Here is a 22,032-nt window from a genome sequence, read left to right as displayed (position 1 = left end):
TTTGCACTGACTCAAACTTTGGTGACATCACACTCTCTTGTGGAGCTTTAGAATTAGAGATAGCAAGACCCTCCCTCAGCCTACACGCCTCTGTATTTGTGAACAGGTGTGGATAATTAGCACATATCAGAGCTGGGTGAGTATGATTCCATAAACTTGAGCTGTTGCAGGAAAGGAGGCTAGAGGCCTAGCTGCACAGGCAGCAGGAATGAGACACAGGACGACAGGTGAGACACAGGACGACAGGAAGGTGGCAGGACCTGAAAGGGGATTGGAGAGGAGACAGGAATGGGGGCCTGTCATCTAGTGGGAGTCCAGAGACTCGAGCTAAGATGCTTGTGACCATGGATAAGGCCCTCTCCATCTGGTAGCTGATGGGAAGTGGGGCCCTGTCTGGTTGGGATTGAAAGTCTGCGAAGCCTCACGAGTCCTGGAGCTTCAGAAAGCAGGGACCAACCCACCCCATGCACCAGGAACACACTGTCAACTTGCAGGGACCCTGTCCCTCTACCTTCTCTGCACTCGTCTGAGTTTCTCAGAACCATGATGGCTCTGGGACCATATTCCTAATTAGTCCCATGAGGCTCACACTTAGAAAGACCTTACTGAAAAAAAGGAAGAAAAGAAAAGAAAAAGAAAGGCCTCACTGTACTCAGTATCCTCTCGTGCTACCATCTTGAAATAATTAATGATATTTAATATATTAAATATATTTTTACTAAAAATTTACTAAATAATCTGACCACACACACATATATATGTGATATCATATATATATATATATATATATATATATATATATGATAAACTAAAAATAAAACAATACATATAGGAAAAATCATGAATGTAGTTCCCCACTACCATAAATAATGCATTCAAGCTTCCCAAATTTGGGGAAATGTCAGGGGTCGGCACACTCAGAGTACAAGAGAAGATGGGAAAACCACCTTTGTGGTTGTGGTGTGTCCCCTTCCCTCTGCCAGGTAAGTCTGACCATTTTAAAATGAACAGTTGAGTGGCACTTAGCAAATGTGTCATCCAACTCCATTATCTAGCTCTTTCTGGCGTTTTGTTTTGTTAGCTTTTTAATTACAGCACTAGGTCATTGTGGCATTTTCAATCACAATTTGTTTTTGTTGGTCTCTTTTTCCATTTGCCTTAAAAGGTTTTTTGTTTTAAATTACATCTATGTGTGTATGTTTCTGTGTGCAGGTCCCTACACATAAATGCAGGTGCCCTTGGAGGTCAGAGGCATCAGATGTCCCTGAAACGGGAGTTACAGGTAGCGGTGAGCCACCCAACATGGGTTCTGGGACCCAAACTCACTCAAGTCTTCTACAAGAGCAATAAATGCTCTTAGCCACTGAACCATCTCTCTAGCCCTCATTTATTTTTTTTATTAGTTCAAATTAGGAACAAGCTTGTTTCACATGTCAATCCCTTCTCCCTCTCCCTCCCCTCCCCCACACCCCTCCTACCCACCCTGACCTACCCCCCACTCCATCCCCCCTCCACTCCCCAGGCAGGGTGGGGCCCTCCACAGGGGCTCCCCAAAGTCTGCCACATCATCCTGTCTAGCTCTCATTTTTGTTGCTTTCCGAAACATTTTATTATCCTAAAAGAAAACTTCATGCTTTTAAATATCATAACCATCAAAATACCATTCTCCATTTCCCTACCCTACACTCCCTGGCAATCTCTCACCCGCCTTCTATCTCTATGGATTTCTATATTCTGGATATTTCTCATGAGTGGGTCATAGAATATGTAACCTTTTGTAATTGTCTTCTTTCACATAGAGTAATGCAGGGTGATGTTTTCTACATTTCTTTATTGTATGTTTGTAGGGAAGGGCTGTTTGTGCCACCACAATGCACATGGAGAGGTTAAACAGCCACTTTTTCAGGGGTCAGTTCTCTCCCTCAACCATGGGATTTAAGGTTTGAACTCAGGTTGCCAAGCTAGGACATAAATGCCTTTATCTGCTGAGCCATCTCCACAGCCCAAGAGAATGTTTCTGAGATTTACCCACAATGTAGTATACATTGGTACTTTGCTATTTCATACAGCCAAATATTATTCCATTGTAGTTAATCTTTTAATGTGCTCCAACTTTTTAAGTTTGCACTGGGCTCTGAAATGATGGCTCTGGTCAGAGCTGATTCCTAAATGAGGGTGTGGATGCTACTTACACTCAGACTATTGCCTCCTTGACTTTCCTCCTGCCACCGACCTCCAACGGTTGCCATAATTACTTTTCTCAAGTGAGACGTACCTGCACAATCTCTGAGTTTAGAAACCTTGGTCTGAAAGCCATCAGCCTCCATCCCATCTTAGCTACAGAGCAGAGTTCCCCCACAGGGATCAGGACATGTTGAACCCCTCAACCTGGAAAGCCTTCCTCACTACCTCATCTCCTCTCACAGAACAATCCCCACATTTTAATTGTGGTCCTGATCCTCTAAAATCCAAATGATGAAAGAATCATGAGCTGGTGGGGACAGGGTAACAGAGAGGCAACCTAATTTGAGGCTGACCTTCATGAAGACAGGCCGAGAAATATATGGGTCAATTCTAGTTTCCACACTGATACTTTGGGGGACCATAGACCTTAGTTACAAGAGAATGTATGTGCCCAATGAGATATAAATAAGCACACTAACGTATTCCTGCTGAGGTCCGGCTTAATGGCCAAAAATCTAATTATTAGAACTTGGAAAGGGTCTGAAATAAATATAGCCAGCATGGTGCTTGTTATCACATACAGAATGGAGCCACAAAGTTGAAAATAATGCAGAACCACTGAGCAGATGCTTTCAGCATGCAGTGGGCAGTGGTCCATATTGCTCAATAAGGTTCTTTTCCTTGCTGTGTCATCCAGCATTTAACAGTAACTTTGCACCCTTGATGAAAGCTTCTTCTAAGAGTCATGAGATGATGGACAGCCTAAGGTCCCGTGCTCAGCCATTTGACTTCCCCTTTGATAGCTGATGCCACAGAGGTGGAGGGTAGGGTGTGCTATGATACTAGAACCAAACTGTTACCAGGGCACCACAAGCCAAGTCTTTACACTTGGACCCAAACATGCAGGCTGGGTCCCCTTACTATCCAAGTCAACGAACGCCTCTGCCCTCCCCTCCTTGCTCACCTGGTCACAGTCCCCCCAGTCGAAGATATTGCTTCAGTAGGGTACCCTCCCCTATCTTAATTTCCACACCTCCATTTTCCTTTGCAATGTCCCGCAAGTGTACTCATCTCCTCAACTTGTCCCTCAAGCCAGCAGCTCCTCTAGCCCCTCCCACCTACCACCAGATGCCTTTATCTCCTTCACCCTTCCTTACTTCCTGACACCCTGGTTCCCCAACCAAGTCATAGCCCACAGCTCCTCATCCACAGAACCACCATCTTTCCAACACTCCCTACCTAGATCTTCCAGCAGCCTGCACCATCTCCAAGAAGAGACCAAGCTCCAAGCTGGGCATTCAAGTACCATCGTGTTCTCCCCCCTTCCCACCCCACTTCGTCTCTCCCCACCACACACTCTAATGAACTTCCCTTCATTACTTGCCTTTCTCCCCCTTGCTAAAATTCCTTCCCTGCAGGCCTAGGGATCTAGGTAGAGCCAGAGAGAGTAAGGAATTCAAGGCAATGAGAAAGTCCATCTCAAGGTCTAGCTCCCTTTATAGGGATGATGCTCCCAGATATCATGAACCAGATAGGCATTTGAGCAACAATGACATTGGGCAACTAAGAACACTCCATGGATGACAGAACCAAGAGCAGATACCTGGTCGTTGAAATATAAAGCATAATTCCTTATGTTTGGGGGCACGGTCATGTTATCATTTTCTCCTCCTCAGTCTTCCTGTAAGTGCTGCTGCATGTCTGGCCTTCTGGTGAGAAAGCAGAGAATGAAGAATCTGGTCTTGAGACCCCTGATGGACTGGGCCCTGCTTGTCACTTCTGGATGTTAGAGGAGATGGCATTGAGGAAGGGACACCTGCTTATGAAGCTAGGTCACATCTGAATGTGCTCTCTATCTGTGTGTGTGTGTCTGTCTGTCTCTCTCTCTCTCTTGCACACACACACACAAACACACACACACACACACACACACACACACACACACACACAGGCATGTACATTCTAAAGCACATATGTGTTCTTTTGTTACATTTAATAATTTACATCTATGTGTGTGTACAGCATGATGAAGACAACTTGCAGGAGTTGGTTCTCCTCCTTGATCTGTTAAGGTGTGGACAAGCATTACCACAAGCTACTGCTTCAACCACCATGCTGTCCCCACCATGTGGATCTTCCTTGTACTTTCTCGGGCTCAATGAGAAGTTTGCTCTGGGCTGGTAGAAATTTCATATCTATGCCTCAGTTTCCTCTCCTGTAAAATGGGCCCCCATAGTACCGTCCTAGGACTGTTGAGAGGATTTAGTGAGTTAATGTGGATGCAGTATGTTAGACAGCATCAGGAACATAGTTCTCAATAAATATTGATAATTACTATGAATTATTATCCCAAATGTACTGAGTGAGAGAAGCTTAAATAAGCCAGAGAAACAGAACCAGCAGGGGATGTCTTTTAGGCAGTTGTGATGGCACAAAACTATGAGCCCAGCCTTGAGTAACTGAAGGTCCACATGGTGAGGACAGCACGGTGGTAGAAGCTGGATCTGGTGGCACCAATTGTTTACTTTTTAATAGAAGCAGAGAGAATGGGACCAGAAGCAGGGCTGGACTACAAGCTTCAAAGGGCTAGTGCAGTGCCTAAGTCACAGGTCCCAAAGGCTTCACAACTTCCCAAAACAGTGCCACTGGCTGGAAACCAAATGTTCACATATACACACTTGGGAGACATTCAATAACTCAAACCATAACAAGAACCAACAAAGCCCAAAGGGATTCCAATAAATTACCCCACCACCATTCTGCTATGCCACAGTGAGCATTTTGATAGAGTAAATCTTTCCATTTCCTCATTTACACTTTCTTTCCTATTTTATCTTATTTGTGTTGTGGTTGAAGAGTTACCGATTTAAGCCCTGTGGCAGAGACAGGGAGGGAGGATATGAATGCTGGAGACGTCTAGGGAGGCAGACACATATTCCAGGATGCCAAAGCAGTCTGTGGGGCTTCCTCGGCAGCATCAGTCAGCAAACAGCTCCTCGTCTAGAGCATCAATCTGGAGATGGGGCTGTGCTTATGATGCTTCCAAAAAGAAGGTCCTGAGGAAGGGGTGAGGTGTGTATTCCCCATTCTCTTTTAAAGATACATTTTTATAGCTGTGTAAACTAAGCCCTAAAAGCCTAGCAATGTGCCCACATGCCCTGAAATGCAAGCCAGGACAGGAGTAATGTAAGAGGAGGCTGTCCTTCAGCAGGCTGTGTTGGGTACACTAAGCTCTCTGGACAGAGGGCATGCCTGCTAGAGACCCTCAGGACCATGCTCCAGGTCAACAGGAGGTAAGCAGGTGCTTTGAGAAGGAAAGGATTTGTTTGCTGAAGAGGGTGCCTCACACAGGCATTTGGTATTGCAGCCTCAGTCTCTGGAAACTGTAAGACGAAAGCAGCATACGACTACGGTCAACAATGCAAAAGCCCAACAGGCAAGGTCTACGGCTTGGGGAACTCACACGTTGTGTGGAAACTTTGGATCACACCCCTGAAGCCTCTCTATGGAGTCCTCATGCCACTCTCAAGCCAGCAGCACCTAGGAAAATGGGAGTCTCCCACCATCCATTGCAGCAACCCCATGTTTTCCCTTCCACTTCTTTGACCCCTCCCCAGCAGCCTGGATTTACCCTTAACATGAGGTAGCCACTGTCCCATTGCTCGGTTAGCAGGAAGGTCTACATTGTGAAACCAAGATCTCTCCAGAGACAGGGAATGTGTTCAGGAGGTTTCTCCCGAATGAAATTCTGTCCTATCCACAGGGTCCCCTGTCCTTCCACACCCTCCCACAGCCCTCACGGAACATCAATCATGGTCCAGGCTTTGCTTGACAAAGCATGGGACAGAGGGCAGGTCAAAACTGGAAGCAGCAGAGCCTTCAAAGGCCCCGCCCAGTAATCTACTTCTCCCAATGGTGTCATGACCTTTCAGGCTGATGAACAAACACTCCAATGGGAAGCTATAGGGGACATTTCAGATTCTGAAGCCTGACAAACAGAAGTGGAGTGTTATGCAGCAAAAGAAAGAAGGGACAACCATACTGTGGAATGATCCTTTTGTACACTGAGAAGATGTGTTGCTCTCATTGGTTTAATAAAGAGCCAAATGGCCAACAGCTAGGCAGAAAGAGGTTAGGAAGGAAAGTCAGACTGAGAGAATGCTGGGAAGAAGATCACAGTCACCAGGAGATGCAGAGGAAGCAAGAGATGAACTTGCTGTACTGAAAACTGTACTGCCATGTGGTAGAACATAAGCAAGAAATACGGGTTAGTTTAAGATGGAAGTGCTAGTTAGTTACAAGCCTAAGCTATTGGCCAAGCATTTATAATTAATAGTGAGTCTCCAGCAGGCTGGCTGGCAGGACAGAAAGGTCTGCCTACAGAGCCATTTCCCCTTCTCTCTGTTTTCATTCTTCTTCCACCATGAGTGAGTGTGTGTGTGTGTATCTGTGCACACAGCTGCTACTACCAAGCCAACTGGAATTTACATGAGTTCTTGGGATCTGAACTCTGGTCTTCATGCTTGCCAAGCAAGTGCTTTAACCACTCGGTCATCTCCCCAGCTCCCCATCTTCCCTCCTTCAATGCCCAGAAAAGACTGAGAGAAATGCAAAAGGTTGGCCTACTGTGAAGAAATCTAGCCATTAGCCAGGCTGCTGTACAAAGTGCCACAGACTGGTTACCTATAATTACAGAACTTCACAGATGTTCACAGCTGTGGAAGCATGAAGGTATCAATCAAGGCAATGAGGGTGGATTGGTTTCTTCTGAGGAATATGAAGGAAGGCTCTTTCTAGGTCTCTCCTGCCGCCTGTGGAAGACTATCTTCACCTCCAACTGTGTTCTCTGCAAGGTGTTTTCTGCATGGCATTCTCCATATGTATGCATCTGCCTCCAGATTTTCCCTTTTCGCTGTCGTGGTGAATAAGAGCCCACCCCAAATATCTTACTTTGGCTATTTTAACTTCTGTCGGGACCCTATCTCTAAATAAGGTCCCATTCTAAGGACTTCAACAAGTGAATCTGAGGCAGTAGGAAGAATGCAAACACAACCCATAGCACGGACCGAGAAAAGCCCAATGAGGAGTAAGAAGCTTAAAGAATCTTTCCTGGTTTCAGAAAAAAAACCAGATTAAAGAAATTCCCCCTTTCAACTGACCAAACTCCATCGGTGATCAATTGTCCCCTTGCTTGTTTGGGGTGGTGACTTGCAAAGAGGACCTCACAGCTCTGGGAGTCCCATGGTTTCCAGGGATGAAACTTGAACCCCACCCCAGACATACCTCAACTGGAAGCAGAACAACAACAACAAAAAAAAAAAAAAACTTGGCCTAGCTATGAAGGATGAGCCAGGGAAACCTAATGGGCTACATGGAAAAGCCAGGGAGAAGCCCAGTAGGTCACCATTGTCCTGCTTCTCTCCAGAAACAGCTGGAACTTTCTCTACTGTGGCACGGGTCTCCTCTCAGAGGTCCCCAAATAGAATCCACAGTCACTGAAGTCTTAGATGAAACAGTTTGCCTTCCCTAGCCCACAACTGCTGGGACTAGATCCTAGAGGGACGCTCTTATGTGGTACCCAGGGTGACTCTGGTCTCCAGCAGGGTTTGGAACTCGCCGTTCCTTTTCTGGGCCCAAAGATAAATGTGTGCTCAGGGCTCTGAGGAGCCCAGCAGTTGGGTCTCTGGGGAACTGGCATAGTTCCTAAGCCTTGATTACGGCTCTGAGTTGTCTCCAGGCAAATTCTGATTCCTGTTTCTAATCCCGCCCCTCAACTCTTGATTACTTCTGCAAGTGCCTTTCAATTGACCCATTCTTTTCTTTTACAAAGAAATGCCTCCAACTTCAATCTTTTGGAAGAAAAGAAATGGCATATATAGATGCTATTCCCCATGTTTGGGAAGCTTTGTGCTTGTCTACCTCAAGGAGGGGTTGAAGAAAAAAATATTTGTCCTGATTTTCAACACAGACACATGGACCAGCCTTATAGCACATTCTGGTGAAAACATTTTTACATAAGCAGTGATGGTCATGGGTAGATTATGCATGAGCTTCGCTTTGGGTGGATCCCACAATAGGTGCTCAGCTCACTTCCATAAATAGAAGGCTGTTATGGCAAATACTGCCATGCCACTTTCCAACAGTGGTTATGAGTTCAAGGTTCCCTGGTGTACAGGGAAATCCAGAAGTCCTAGGAGTTTATGGGCCCGAAAAGCATCCCTTGACCAGTAAAACAGGTGGTATTAATTACCTGAGCTGCCTTGTCTCTAAGTTGAAGTAATTCCAAGTCATGTTCTACACTAGGTCACCCATCCTCAAATGACCAAGCCCTGGATACCCACAATGGTGAGCTTCTTGATAACACAACCTTTATTGGCTACCTTGCCTTCTCTGCTTCATTGTCTCTACACCTGTCCAATGTTTCCTGGCATCAGCTCCCAGGGAAATGACTTACGCTCAAAACCTTAACTGGGAGGTCTCCTTCTAAGGGAATTCTGGGTAAGAGGGGTACTAATCTAAACTGTTCTCCTGTTGGGTCACAGCTCTTACTTAAGAACTCAAATCTAAGACTGTATGACATTCTGGATTTCACAGCAGAATAATTTGGGCATAACAACATAAATTTTACAAGGCCTCTTCCGGAAAAGCTAAATCCCATCCTATAATTCAAACCAAGCATTCCTTTGAAGCTTTGCACTAAATTGGGTTTGAAGCTCAAACAAATTGTCAGCATCTGCAATCGGCCAACACAAACCATGAGAGAGGTTTTGGAGGTAGGGTGTGAAATGGTGCAGCCGCTTTAGAAAACAGCCCCCAGTCTCTCAGAGGAAAGATGCAGTCATCATCTGACCCTGTCATCATATAACACAGTCACCATATGACACAGTCATCATATGACCCTGTCATCAGATAACACAGTCACCATATGACACAGTCATCATCTGACCCTGTCATCAGATAACACAGTCACCATATGACACAGTCATCATATGACCCTGTCATCAGATAACACAGTCACCATATGACACAGTCATCATATGACCCAGCAATTCTGCCCCAATGTCTAAATCCAAGAGAATTGAAAACATATGTCCATATAAAACCAGCACATGGATATTCATTGTCCATAATAGCCCCCAAATATAAAGACAAGCCAAATATCCATCAATGCAACTGATGAACTTATTAACAAAATATGGAGTAACCAGCCATACAGTGTCCTTACCCACAGATGAAATGAGATTCTAATAGATGCTATAACATTCATAATCCTTGAAAACCTTGAGCCTTATACAAAGCAAAAGAAATTAATCACATAAGGCCACCTACTATCGAGTCTGCTCTTATAAATTGGTCAGAATAGGCAAATTTATAGAGACAGAAAGCAAATTGGTGATTGCCAGGGATGTATGAGAAGTGACTGCTATTAGATACAGAGTTTCTTTGGGGTGGGCTGATAAAAATAAAACTGGACAGTAGTAGTGGTAGCTGTCAACTTTGTGAATATGCTAGATACCACTGAACAGTGTATGAATTATATCCCAATAAAACTTTTGTTTGAGAGAAGCAAGTATTCAAATATCTCTTCACAACAACGTTGGGGGGACTCTGCCATGTCCCCAACAAAGTTCAGCTGAAATTCCACCCTCCTTGAGATGAATGAGATAGAATCAGGTGGGACCTGCAAGAGGTGATTGATTGGCTCACAAAAACTCTGCCTCATGAATTGACTGAGCCATTTTTAGACTCCCAGGTTAATGGGTTATCTTAAGAACTGGTCTTTTATAAAATTCAGTTTGATTCCATTGCTTGTATGTGCCCCTGTGCTGGTTAATAACAATTGTCAACTTGACAAGATCTAAAATCGCCTAGGAGACAAGCCTCTGGGGATGCCTAAGGGAGATTTTAGAGGGGTTAATTGGGTGAGACTCTGCAGAAAGTCCTCATCAATAAGAAGACCCCCCATCAGATGTGGAACTCTCCATATCCAGAACCCTGGGCTGCATAAAGCTCATTCTTTGTAAATTACCCAGAATCTAGCATTTAATAACAATAACAGAAATTGGACTGAAATGGGATCATTGTCATAAGATTTCTTGATAACTAAAAAAAGAATTCATTTAGAAGACCTGAGGTCATTCCCTGGGGCAGAACTTAGTTCAGAACACCTTTAAGCTCAACATGGATTTAACCAACTATCAGTCCAAGCATAGTGCCCTATGCCTTTAAGCACTTGGGAGTCTAAAGCGGGAATATGATTTATGAAGCCAGCCTGGGCTAAAGAGAGTTCCAAGATAGCCTGGACTACAATGTGACCCTGTCTGAAAATGAAAAAAAAAAAAGTATCAAAGTCTTCAACAAAGTGTAAGATCAACTCTGTTTTACAGAAGAGAAACAGAGTCTCAGAGAAGTCAAGTGGTTGAGTAAAGGTCACACAAACAGAAAGTAGAAATGCTGAGCTTACGCTGGTCACTGCCTTCCCCCTCTCCAGAGAGGGCTATCAGCTAACAAAGCCCTTCCAGGCCTCACAGCCACCATAGCAATTTACTGTAGTGTCTTACACTTCAATATCACCACAGCATGGAACATTAGAGGAAAGCCTAGACTCTTAGTTGATAGAGAGCCAGTTGAAACATCATCAATAGAATTTTAGTTTTAGGAAAAATTGGTTTGATTTCTAGCTTTATTACTATTAGGTATGTAAGCTTGGGCAAATTGCTTAATTTTCAGGCCTAGTTTTCTCACAGAATGAGGACACTGGACTAAATGATTTTCAAATTTCCAGCTAGTCCTAGAGTTCTATATTTCTATATAGTTGAATTATTTTATCATGCTGTTGCTGGGGAATACAACTAACACTTTTGAAGCTACTAATTTTATGTCAAGCTTTAAAGTCCATAATTGTTATCTTCAGAAAATATTATTTGACCTACAGTGTGTCTAAATCAATATAATAAAATCATTTTATAACAGGAGGAAAAAGAAATGCTGGGCTTGGACCTGTATCTCCAGCCACATACCAGAAATAAGTAAATACAAGCAGAAGTTGGACGTGGCCTTGGATTTGATAGGATAAGACTGGGAGACTCAAGCTAGCCAGAGTGGGGAGGAGACCAAAATCACACCCAGAGCTTCTTCCTAACAGGAAGATAGTGAGAGCAGCCACCTTTAGATAGTGAGAGCAGCCATCTTTAGATAGTGAGAGCAGCCATCTTTAGATAGTGAGAGCAGCCATCTTTAGATAGTGAGAGCAGCCATCTTTAGATAGTGAGAGCAGCCACCTTTAGATAGTGAGAGCAGCCACCTTTAGATAGTGAGAGCAGCCATATTTGATGTCCCTTGGAGGGAAACCTAGAATAACCAACTCAAATTGGGACCAAACAGCAGTAGCACTTCTCATGGAACTCATGATGTCCCTGCTCCATGAAGATGATAGGTAAGTGTATACACATGAGGAAATAGACTGACAGGAGCCGTGAGTCATCCAGGCACAGCTGGTACACTGGGAAGGCAGAATTTAAATTTGGGCCCATGCAATATCAAGTCCTATGCTCTTTGCTCCTTGATACCCATGTAGCAGTTAAAAAATAAAAAATGCTTACTTTTAAAAATCATTGTGCTTGATGCAGAAACCCACAACCAAACATTAGGCAGAGCTCAGGTACCCCTGTGGAAGAAGGGAAGGAAGGATTATAGGAGCCAAAGGGGATGAGGACACAATGAGAACACAGTCCACAGTGTCAACTAGTGAGGACCCATAGAAGCACAGAGAGACTGATGTGATAACCAGGGAGCCTGTATGGGTCTGACCTAGGTCCTCCCCATATATGTTACGATTATGTAGCTGCTGCTCTTGTGTGACTACTAATAGTGGGAGCGGGCATGTCTCTGACTCTGGCTTGCTCTTGGGACCCTTTTCCTCTTCATGGGCTGCCTCGTCCAGCCTTGATGTGAGGGTTTGTGCCTAGTCTTGTTGTAACTTGTTATGCCATATTTGGTAGCTTGTTATGCCATGCTTGGTTGATATCCCTGAGAGACCTACTCTTTTCTGAAAGGAGAGGGGAGGTGGGGGAGAGGCTACGGCAGTGGGGGGGGGGTAGTTAGGATGTAATATATGAGAGAAGAATGAATACGTAAATAAAAACCTTCATGCTGTAGCAAAGGAAACTATCACCAGAGCAAAGAGACAGCCTCCAAAATGGGAGAAGCAGTTTGCCTCAGACAGGGCACTGATATCTACAATATGTAAAGAACTGCAAACATTAAACACCAAAAACATAAAACTGCCAGTCAGTAAGTGGGTGGACAGATAGTTCTCAAAAAAGAAACACAAGTGTCCAATATAACGTTTAATGTTTGGCATCCTTAACCATGAAGAAAACACAAACTAAAACCCCACTGAGAGTTCATGTCACCCTATTCAGAATGACTTATGATCAGGAGAACAAAGACCACGAATGTTAGCAAGGATGTGGAGAGAGGACACTTATCCGCTGCAGTTAGGAGTACAAACTCATGTGGCCACTATGGAAATAAGTGTGGCGGTTCCTCAAAAACCTAAAAACAGAACGATCACATGGCCTAACTATATCACTGCCACTTATACCTAACAGACTCTATGTTCTGCCATGGATAAACATGTTCACCCATGCTTACTGTTTTTACAATAGCAAGGGAAGGGGACCAGCCTAGATCCCCATCAACAGAGCAACAAACAATGAAAATGTGGCACACCCAAGGATGAGTCTCCTAATTGGTGAGCAATACCAAGTGGTTGGTCCTGCCACCACATATATACAGGAGCACTAAACAGATTCAGCAGGCTGTGTGTGTGTGTGTGTGTGTGTGTGTGTGTGTGTGTGTGTGTATTCATATGTGTATATGTGTGTATATAGTCATATAGTAGCCTAAGTGTTGAATAAATACACACATACACACACACTATAATAATGATCAAATAAAAAGAAGCCATGACCTTGAGAGGGATTAAGTTGGGGGGGGAGGCTGACATGGAAGGTATTGGAAGGAAGAAAGGGAGGGGAAAATGATGCAATTATATTTTAACTAAAATTTTAAAAAAGAAAATGTGACACTATATACACAATCAAATTTGACTCCCCTGTCAAGAAAAATGAAATTATGAAAGTTACTGAAAAATGATCGGTCTGAAAAGCATTATATTAACTGAGGTGACAAAAACTGCATGTTCTCTCTCATCTGTGGGCCCTAACTTTTAATATTTGTTTGTATGTAAATAAGGGGTGAGAGAGTGGGAACAGACTGAGAAACCAGGTAGGAGGCTAGGAGATGAGAGCAAGGGGTGTAGAGAAGGGAGAGAGGGCAAAGGGTCAGACTTAGCATAGAAGAGGAAAGGATGATACTGGGGTGAGGGGGTACAAGGGAGAGAAGAATGGGTAGAAAAAAACAAAGACAACAAACACAGTTTTGTTCAAGAAAACGCTATAAGGAAATCAATCATTCACATGCTAATAAAAAAGAACTAAAATATGTATTTAAAATCATCTTGAAGTTGAATTTATTTTAGTGGTATAGGGAGGGCTAAAAGGTGCTGCCTTCTCCTGACAATTTATCTGTATTTAGTCATAAAACCCACGCCACAGAGCTACTCAGAGGGTCACCAGTTGGCTCACATCAGGAATGAGGCGGTGCCTGGCATCGAATAGTCTAAACGTTCACTACTTTCTATCAGGGAGAAGATTCAAAGTCATAGGTCAACAACCTGTTTTTCAGGATAGTGAAAAACTAAACTAAACTAAAAGGCAGGGCTGGAGAGATGGCTCAATGGGTAGGAGTGTTTGCCATGCAAACACAAAGACCCAAGTTCAAATCCCCAGCACTAACATAAAAGAATGGGCATAAATACATACACCTACTGTCCCAGGACTGTGGGGAGGAAGAGATGGAAGGATCCCCAGGGCTTGGTGGCCACCAGCCTCACTCTAGGTTCAGTATGTGACCCTGTTTCATAGTTATCAAGAGGAAAGTGATGGAGCAGAACAACTGATGTCTTCCTCTGGCCCATACCACATACACACACACAGAGAGAGAGAGAGAGAGAGAGAGAGAGAGAGAGAGAGAGAGAGAGAGAGAGAGAGAAGAGAGAGAGAGAGAGAGGAGAGAGAGAGGAGAGGGAGAGAGAGAGAATTGATCAGTTGTAGAAAGAGAATTATAAGACAGAGTGGTCAGGGCCTTAAGGACCATCTAAATCCTCAATGCTTTGAGATGCTGAGACTAAAAAAGAGGCAACAGCTCACCTATGGTCATCCAACAAGATGGAGTGGTCAGTCACCTGGAAAAGGAGCTAGTCTCTTCCCCCAACATGTTCCCTAAACCCAGAGGATCAAAAATGGCTTCTCCCCCAATCATCCCTCACAAGCATCTATGGCATAAAAGCCAGATTGCCTAAAGATGGTTAACTCTTGGATAATAGTGGTTAATCCTGGCTAATGTTTAATTCTCTGAATCATTTTTTCCCATCAATAAGCCTTTTGTGGGAAACTCTCATTTGCCGTGTGTTTCTTATGGAAATGTGATTTGTACATACATCCTCCCTGCATAAATATTTAGCTCATCATTGTGTGGCATAAATTCCCTGCAAATTAGGAGGAAATCAGCCTCAGCTGACAGAAGCATCTATACTCATCCAGGGGGGAAATCTTTATTATTTAGAACTTATTAAGACCTGACAGTAAGTACCGTATGGGCCTGGGAACTTCAATAAATATTGAACGTGAATGTTCACCAAATACTTGAGCTCAGATCAGTCTTATAACTTCTGCCTACCAAAAGGCAGCAAAAGGTGAAGGAGAGAAAGGGAGTCGAAACTCAGCTCTGCCCATTATGAGCTCTTTCAGCAAGAGCAAATCACGAGGTCCCTTTTCATCTATTAAACTAGTCCAGCCGTGTCTATCTCAGAGTGTTTGTGACAAAGACTGAATGTACTCATATGTGTAAAGTACCTGGCCTAAGGCCTGGTACATAATAGATGCCTGATAAATATTTATTTCTAGTCAAGAATGGGTAGAGCATATGTGCAATCATAGCACTTGGGAGGTTGAGGCAGGAAGATCACAAGTTCAAGGCCAGTCTGAGCTAAATAGTGAGCTCCAGGCTAGTGTAGGCTACATACATAGTGAAACTCTGACTCGTGTGTGTGTGTGTGTGTGTGTGTGTGTGTGTGTGTGTGTGTGTGCGTGCGTGTGCGTGCGCGCGCGCGCGCTTGCATTCATGTCTAACAAACAAATGAATCTCAAATAGGTGAGATATGACAGCTCATAGATTGGTTAGTTGTACCCTACTGCCTGTGCCATGCCATAAGCATAATTTTCCCCAATCTTGAGTGTTTTATTTGAAAGTCATCATTAACTAGACCAATATTATGGAAGACTAGGGAGAAGGCTAGCTTCTGAGTAGGCTGGGATAGAAATCCACATATCTCTACAAACTAGACACTTTGGTCTATGCTATTGACATCCTGCTTATACACCTGAGATGTCATGCTGGGCTCCAGAGACTGCCATCTGTCAATATCCTATTCCTGCATCTAGGGGCTATCATTGCAGGAACTGTGGAAAGCTTCTTGCTGATACATGGCAAGCAGACCAGGTACTCCAAGGAGAAGCCACCCCCCTCCAGTGACTAACAGAATTGCATAAATATCTAGGTCTCTTGACCCTGCATGGATCATTCTGAGGTGAGAGTTTTGCCCCACCCTGGCCTCCACGGATTCAGCCATCAAAGTTGCTGGTTTGGTAATACACATTACTGTCTCACTCCTATTCCTGATTCAGCTCCCAACTCACATGGCCTTGGAGAGGTTCAGGATATGGCCAAGACATGCCACTTTGGCATATGGGTTATTTTGAACTAAACTCAATTGAGAAAACGCATAGGATGAGTTCTGTCTTCTCAGCCAGGAATTGGATAACGGCTTTGGCACCTGAGACAAGATGGCACCAGGAGCCTACAAGAAGAGCTTGCTAACGGCCCTGTGTCTACCACTAGTTGTTCATATATTCTCCTTCTCACCATTTCCAGATCCTCCAAGTCCAAAATCCCTTTCCTTGGTCTTTTGACTTCCCTACAGATTGTTCCTGAAAGATCTGTACTGTAACCACCTTCAGTCACACATCCCCGGTCTCCCAATGCCCATACACTGGACATGGAGCAAACTTCTGCTTGGTATTCTCTTATGAATCTGTCTTCTAAGAGTCTAAGGGGCAGAACCTAAGCCAGAGAGCCTTAAGTTCTCTCAATATTTGGTAGAGGCCATCGATGTCAAGCAAATGCCAGGTTCTCAATGCTGTGCCTGAAGCTCGAGATCCATTGTACTCAGGTACAGCTTGGAGATGAAAATAATTCCCATTCACTGAAAATTACCCTCCCCCTCCCGTGTGGAGCTCCAGCCCCGTGTCTTCAGTACCACAATGGAAACCTCCAATTTCTCTGCTCACACATCTGCCCCTACACTAGGATTAACTCCATCATCTGTTTCATCTATAAATTTCCAAATCTTTCCTTCCCTTTCCTCCCCTGGTCTCCACAGGTTCCAGCCACCCATCAACTCCTTCCAGTATAATCCCTCTTAATTAATCTGTCCTGGGACCAGTCATTTCTATTCATCCCTCTGACTTCTGAGTCAAATGAGGCCATCCTGCCTTTGGCTTGGGCCATTACAGTAGCCTCTGCCCCATTGTACCACATCTGCTGTGGCTTCCCACACCCCTCTCTCCACACCAGAGGCAGAAGAATTGTTTCTTGAAGTTGAGGATAATTGCCCCTGATTCTGTCCATCTTCAACTTAAAACTTTGACCATCTTTTTTCTAGTACCCTGCTTGCTTAACCTCACAAGGCCCTGTATGATCTGGTATACCCCCATTCTCTATTTTCCTGTTGCTATCTCCCCTGATGCATCTAATCCTAAAAGTCCTCTGTGTGAACCATCATGAAGAACAATTTAATTTTTCCATGGTGAATTAACATTTGTCAATCCCCAAGTTTCCCCTCCATCCAACCAATCATCACCCCAGCTTTATCCACCAGAGTAAGCCTTCTCTCCTAGAAGCCCTAGATTAACAGAAGACATGGGGAAGTTGTGTCAACCCCCTTGAACAACCCAAGGTTCTTCTGAATGGGAACTTCCACCCATCTCCTCTGTGCCTGGCACACAGTAGGTTCTCAATGAATGTTCGTTGAGTTAATTAAGGAGGCTGTCCAGTCTTAATCACAAACATTCAGGATGCTTCCTTCAAACCACCTTCCCCCAAGGGAGCCCATGGTTGATTGGACAATTACTCCAGAGCTGGAACAAATCACCAGCAGGCGCTCGATAAAACTATTCAATGAAGGCTGCTGACAAAAGAGCTGATTGCACGGCTTTGACCCTGAAAGTAATTACATGCACCAGCATCCATCTGCCCGTGGGTAGCCCAGAAGGAGGCCCTCACCTCCGTGCAGCTCTGTCTTCTAAATAAACTCAAAAAGAGCATATGTTATCATTTCCCCCAGGATTGGTGTGGCTTCTTAGAAACCAAACAGAAGTCAGGTGAGAGGGGTTGTGTGCACACGTATAGTCATGTCCCCGGGCTCCAATAGTGCTCACTGAATCATCTGCATCACAAGCACCAAACCGCAAGCCTCCACTCCCTACAAACGTCACCAAGCAGCCTCTACCCTCAGACAAGCATTATCACTGCTCAGCATCGGCCGCCACTGCTGTCTCCCACTGTGAGAAGCAGAAAGTCATCCTTGATGCTTCTGTATTTCTCCATCCATCCATCCCCGCACTCTCTCATTCTTCTTGTAGCACTTCCTGAATTTCTACTAGAGTCGAGCAAAACTGCTAGTTTTACAGTGATGAACAACATGGGGATGGTCCCTTCCCTCATAGTATAGAGAGGGAAATAAATTTTAACTAGATAAAGATAGAGCTTTTGGAGTTACTCTCACTAAACACACCTACTATTTTCAGGATCTTTACCCAAGATCTTAAGGGGAAAAGATAGCCTGGGGCTGGGTGGGGAGACACTGACCTTGAAATCATCTTACTTTGACTACACTTTGGACAGATTTCTTAGCAACTCCAGGTTCAAATCTCCATTTTTCTTTTTTTTAAGATTTTATTTATTTATTTATGTATTCTGTATACAACATTCTGCTTCCATGTATATCTGCACACCAGAAGAGGGCACCAGATCTCATAATGGATGGTTGTGAGCCACCATGTGGTTGCTGGGAATTGAACTCAGGACTCCTAGAAGAGCAGTCGGTACTCTTAACCTCTGAGCCATCTCTCCAGCCCCCAAATCTCCATTTGTCTAAAGAGTGGTTTATAAACTATACCATCTAACTTTTATTTCAGAAGACCAACTCCCTTTGTGATCTCAGTCTTCCCCCAGTCTCATGACAGTTTCACTAACCTGGAATGTCTTTCAGAAGAACCAGAGAGCCATCCCTTCAAGTTGTAGCCATCCATAGTTAGTGCCCTCTCACACACTCTGAGAGATGACTTACAAGTTCCAGCTAGCAAATGCATGACCTCATCCTATGGGCCAAACTTTCCCAAATGTATCTCCAAAACTTTTCCCCCAGCTCACTCTGCTACAGGGGACTTAGGATGGATCTCTCTCCACTACTACAATAGTCACTCTTTCCTGACTGATAAACTCCATCCCAGAGCAGCTTGTCTTCAGCCACCACAAAAAAAAAAAAAAAAAAAAATGAGGGGGCGGGAATAACTTCTGGGCCAGTGTGATGGCTCAGTGGGTAAAGGCACTTTCTACTAAATCTGATGATCTGGGTTCAATCCCAGAGACACACATGGTTGGAAAAAAAAAACAATTCCCACAAATTGGCCTCTGACCTCCACAGACACACTATGGTGCACACATGCATACACTAAGACACAAGATGTATGTATGTATGTATGTATGTATGTATGTATAAACAGACAGATAGACAGACAGAAAGGAAATTTCAATCATGGATCCTGCCCTCTTAAAAATTAAATTAGGAAGACATTAAATCACAATAAATGTTTGAAAGAAATCAAAGGGGTTTCTGAGAAAAAGTGATGAGAAACTAACTTGTGTGGGAAAGGATCAAAGATGAGCTGGCTGAGAAGTTTGAGACAAGTGACTAGGCGCACATGAAAATGCTTTTCAAACAGGCAGCCTCAGTAACACCAGGTCTGGGCCTTCACAAGGTCTTAACATATTTGCACATGTCTCTTCTCTCATTTACCAAGGCTTAGCTCTAACCGTTTGCTGCTTCTGCTCAATAACCTCCATGAATCCCAGAGCGTCTCTAAATAAAGCCCACAGCTCCTAACTTCCTCAGGCTGGTGGCCAAGATTATGTTTAACTGGCTCCCTCTTGCCTCTCCAACCAAATAGAGAAGATGTCTCTAATGCACGAGCCTTCCAGGGTGTGACCAAGGAAGAGCCTTACTGGAGAAGCAAATGGAAGACCACCCAAGAAAGATGGATAGATACAAAGCCCCATATGACTAGATTCATTCATAGAAAGAACCAAGAAAGGATCTCTGCTCCCAGTGGACAGCTTTGCCTTTTTCTGTAACACAAGTGGTTTAGGAATGCAGATACACAGGATTAGCCTTTAATGAGTTTCTTCCCGAAACCTGACAAAGCCTGTTGCTTGGCTGTCTCCTGGGACCTCAACAACTCTGGAGATGCATCTGTCCCCCAACATACCTGCTACCTGTACCCACTCTCCAGTCATCCCTTAGCAACTCATGGTCCTCACGTGGAGAAGGTATCTCAAGGTCACCTTGAGACTCCATCCAAATTGAGGTCTTTATGCTATCACATTGGATATCCAGAGTTCCTGGATCCAGCATCTCTGCAGGATTTCTGGGGGACTATTCATCATAGGAAGGTTGTGAGTCAGGAATCATCCCTTCTTCCATGAACTAGGCCTCTGCCTTCATCCACAGAAGAGAACTCAGACTACCCAAGACTGGAGTTATAGAGCTTGGACATTCAACCAAGGAAGTTCTACCTCCCTGAAAGTTCCAAAACCAATGTGCCAATAGGAGCACCACACTGGCCTGAGGGCCAATATGAAGTTTGTGTATAAACTGAACTGCAGGTCCCCAGTGGCCCTGCCCACACATCCCTATAATCCCAACTCAATCCCAGCATGTGCAAAATCAAACAGTCAGAGGAGGTGGAGACCTACAGAGAAGAACACCTTCCATCACCTCTGATCACTCTTTCCAGCTCTATCTGTTTTTGCCAAGCACAAGACTGCCCCATCAGACCTCCTAGGATCCTGGGTGATAGTCTCCCATCCAAGGCTAAAGTCATACCTCCTCACCGTCAATTTTCCTCCTTCCTTCATGCTTATGCCCAGGACCACTTATGTCTCTGATGTCTTGGCCAATGGCCCAAGCACCCAATTCCTGTCCTCTCTGGACCAAGAACTCCTTTAAAGCCAGCTCTGTACTGCAGCAGCCTCTTGGCCTAAACTCTCATTTCTAGGGTGGGCTGTCTCTGCACCTTGTCAAGGGCAATGAGTTACCATGGCAGAGATAGGCCCAGGACTCTTTCCCTTTAATTCAATTAAGCCACATGCTGACTCTGATACTTTCTTACTATCTAAGGCAGCAGGTGCCTTTGCAATTACTTCCCCTCTGCTGAGGCTGCATGTCGCCTGGGGTCTTAAGGAGATAGAGATGAGGATGTGGAATCACAAGGGCGGTGTGACGGGGGAGAGCACAGGCGGTAGAGATCACTGGGCTGACCAGGGAGCCCCTGAGAGAAATTTTATCCAGAAATGCAGTACAAGGAGGTGACCAAGGCAAACCGAGTCTGAAAAGCTGCTGAGCTGTGACTTCCAGCTGCCTGCAAGGGCCTGAAGAACGAGAAGGTGTGTCTTTATCTGGGCTCCTCCAAAGTAGATCTGGAGGCGAGGGTTTAAGTGCAGAAAATCTATCTGCATAAAGATCTCAAGAAACATGACGTAGGAAATGGGAGCAGGATAAGACAGCAAAGTTAATGAAGGCTGCATTAATAAGAGGGCTGGTCACTTTTGGCCAGCAGGGCTCAACTCAAACCTATTTGAAAGACTATGTGGACTGCATCTGAATGACCCTAAGGAGCAAAAAGCCTTGTATCTATTCCCTCTACTGGACTCAACAGTGGGTCTTAAAAACATATGCTCTTGCCCTAGCCTGTACAATCTATAGACTTGCCCATATTTTAAAAAATGATCTCTGTCAATATAAAGTCTTGAAATGAGCTGACCCTGGATTACACAAATCTAGTGTCAAGTGTGCTTGTAAGAGATACACAGGGAGAAAGAAAAAGGCCATGAGGTATCAGAGAGCAAAGATTAGAGAAGTACAGCCACATGCTAAGGAAGTCTAGAAGCCAGGAGCTGGAACAGGCCAGGAAGAATTCTCTTCTGGAACCTTAGATGGAGTGTGGCTCAGTTACTAACACCTTGACTTCCAGCCTGTGACATCAAGAACTGTACAAATAGATTGCTAAATGACTCAGTCACAAAATACTGATGACTCCACCAGTCTGGCTCCCTTCTTAGTTAGGGATTCCTTTCAGAGCCGTCAACACCCCAGCATTTCCAGCCCAGGCCATCAAAGGCCATGCCTAGTCCTGCAACCAGAGAAGGACCTTAGGCAGAGAGATGCCTATGCTGGTCATATGGAGCCATTTGGTGCATTTTAGGCAATTTATTACAGTAGCAACAAGAAGCTAGTACACATAACACCTTAAAACTCAAGTTAGCCTGGGGGGGCCTAGGCCCAGCCCAGGATGATGTTGTGGAATTTGGGGAGCCCCCATGGAG

The 22,032-nt window shown here is 44.4% G+C and overlaps 1 non-coding gene across 1 annotated transcript; it reads right to left on the bottom strand.

The window, feature by feature from the left end:
- Nucleotides 1-829: 829 nt before the first annotated feature.
- On the bottom strand, nucleotides 830-991 carry LOC113836509. Its single transcript, XR_003486814.1, has one exon. It is a non-coding gene; the product is annotated as a U1 spliceosomal RNA (small nuclear RNA).
- Nucleotides 992-22,032: the final 21,041 nt, after the last annotated feature.

The sequence above is a fragment of the Cricetulus griseus genome, chromosome 6 (genome assembly GCF_003668045.3).
Source record: "Cricetulus griseus strain 17A/GY chromosome 6, alternate assembly CriGri-PICRH-1.0, whole genome shotgun sequence".
NCBI classification, from domain to species: Eukaryota; Metazoa; Chordata; class Mammalia; order Rodentia; family Cricetidae; genus Cricetulus; species Cricetulus griseus.
The sequence above is the reverse complement of the archived record's forward strand: the minus strand, read 5'-3'. Positions and strand labels throughout refer to the sequence as shown.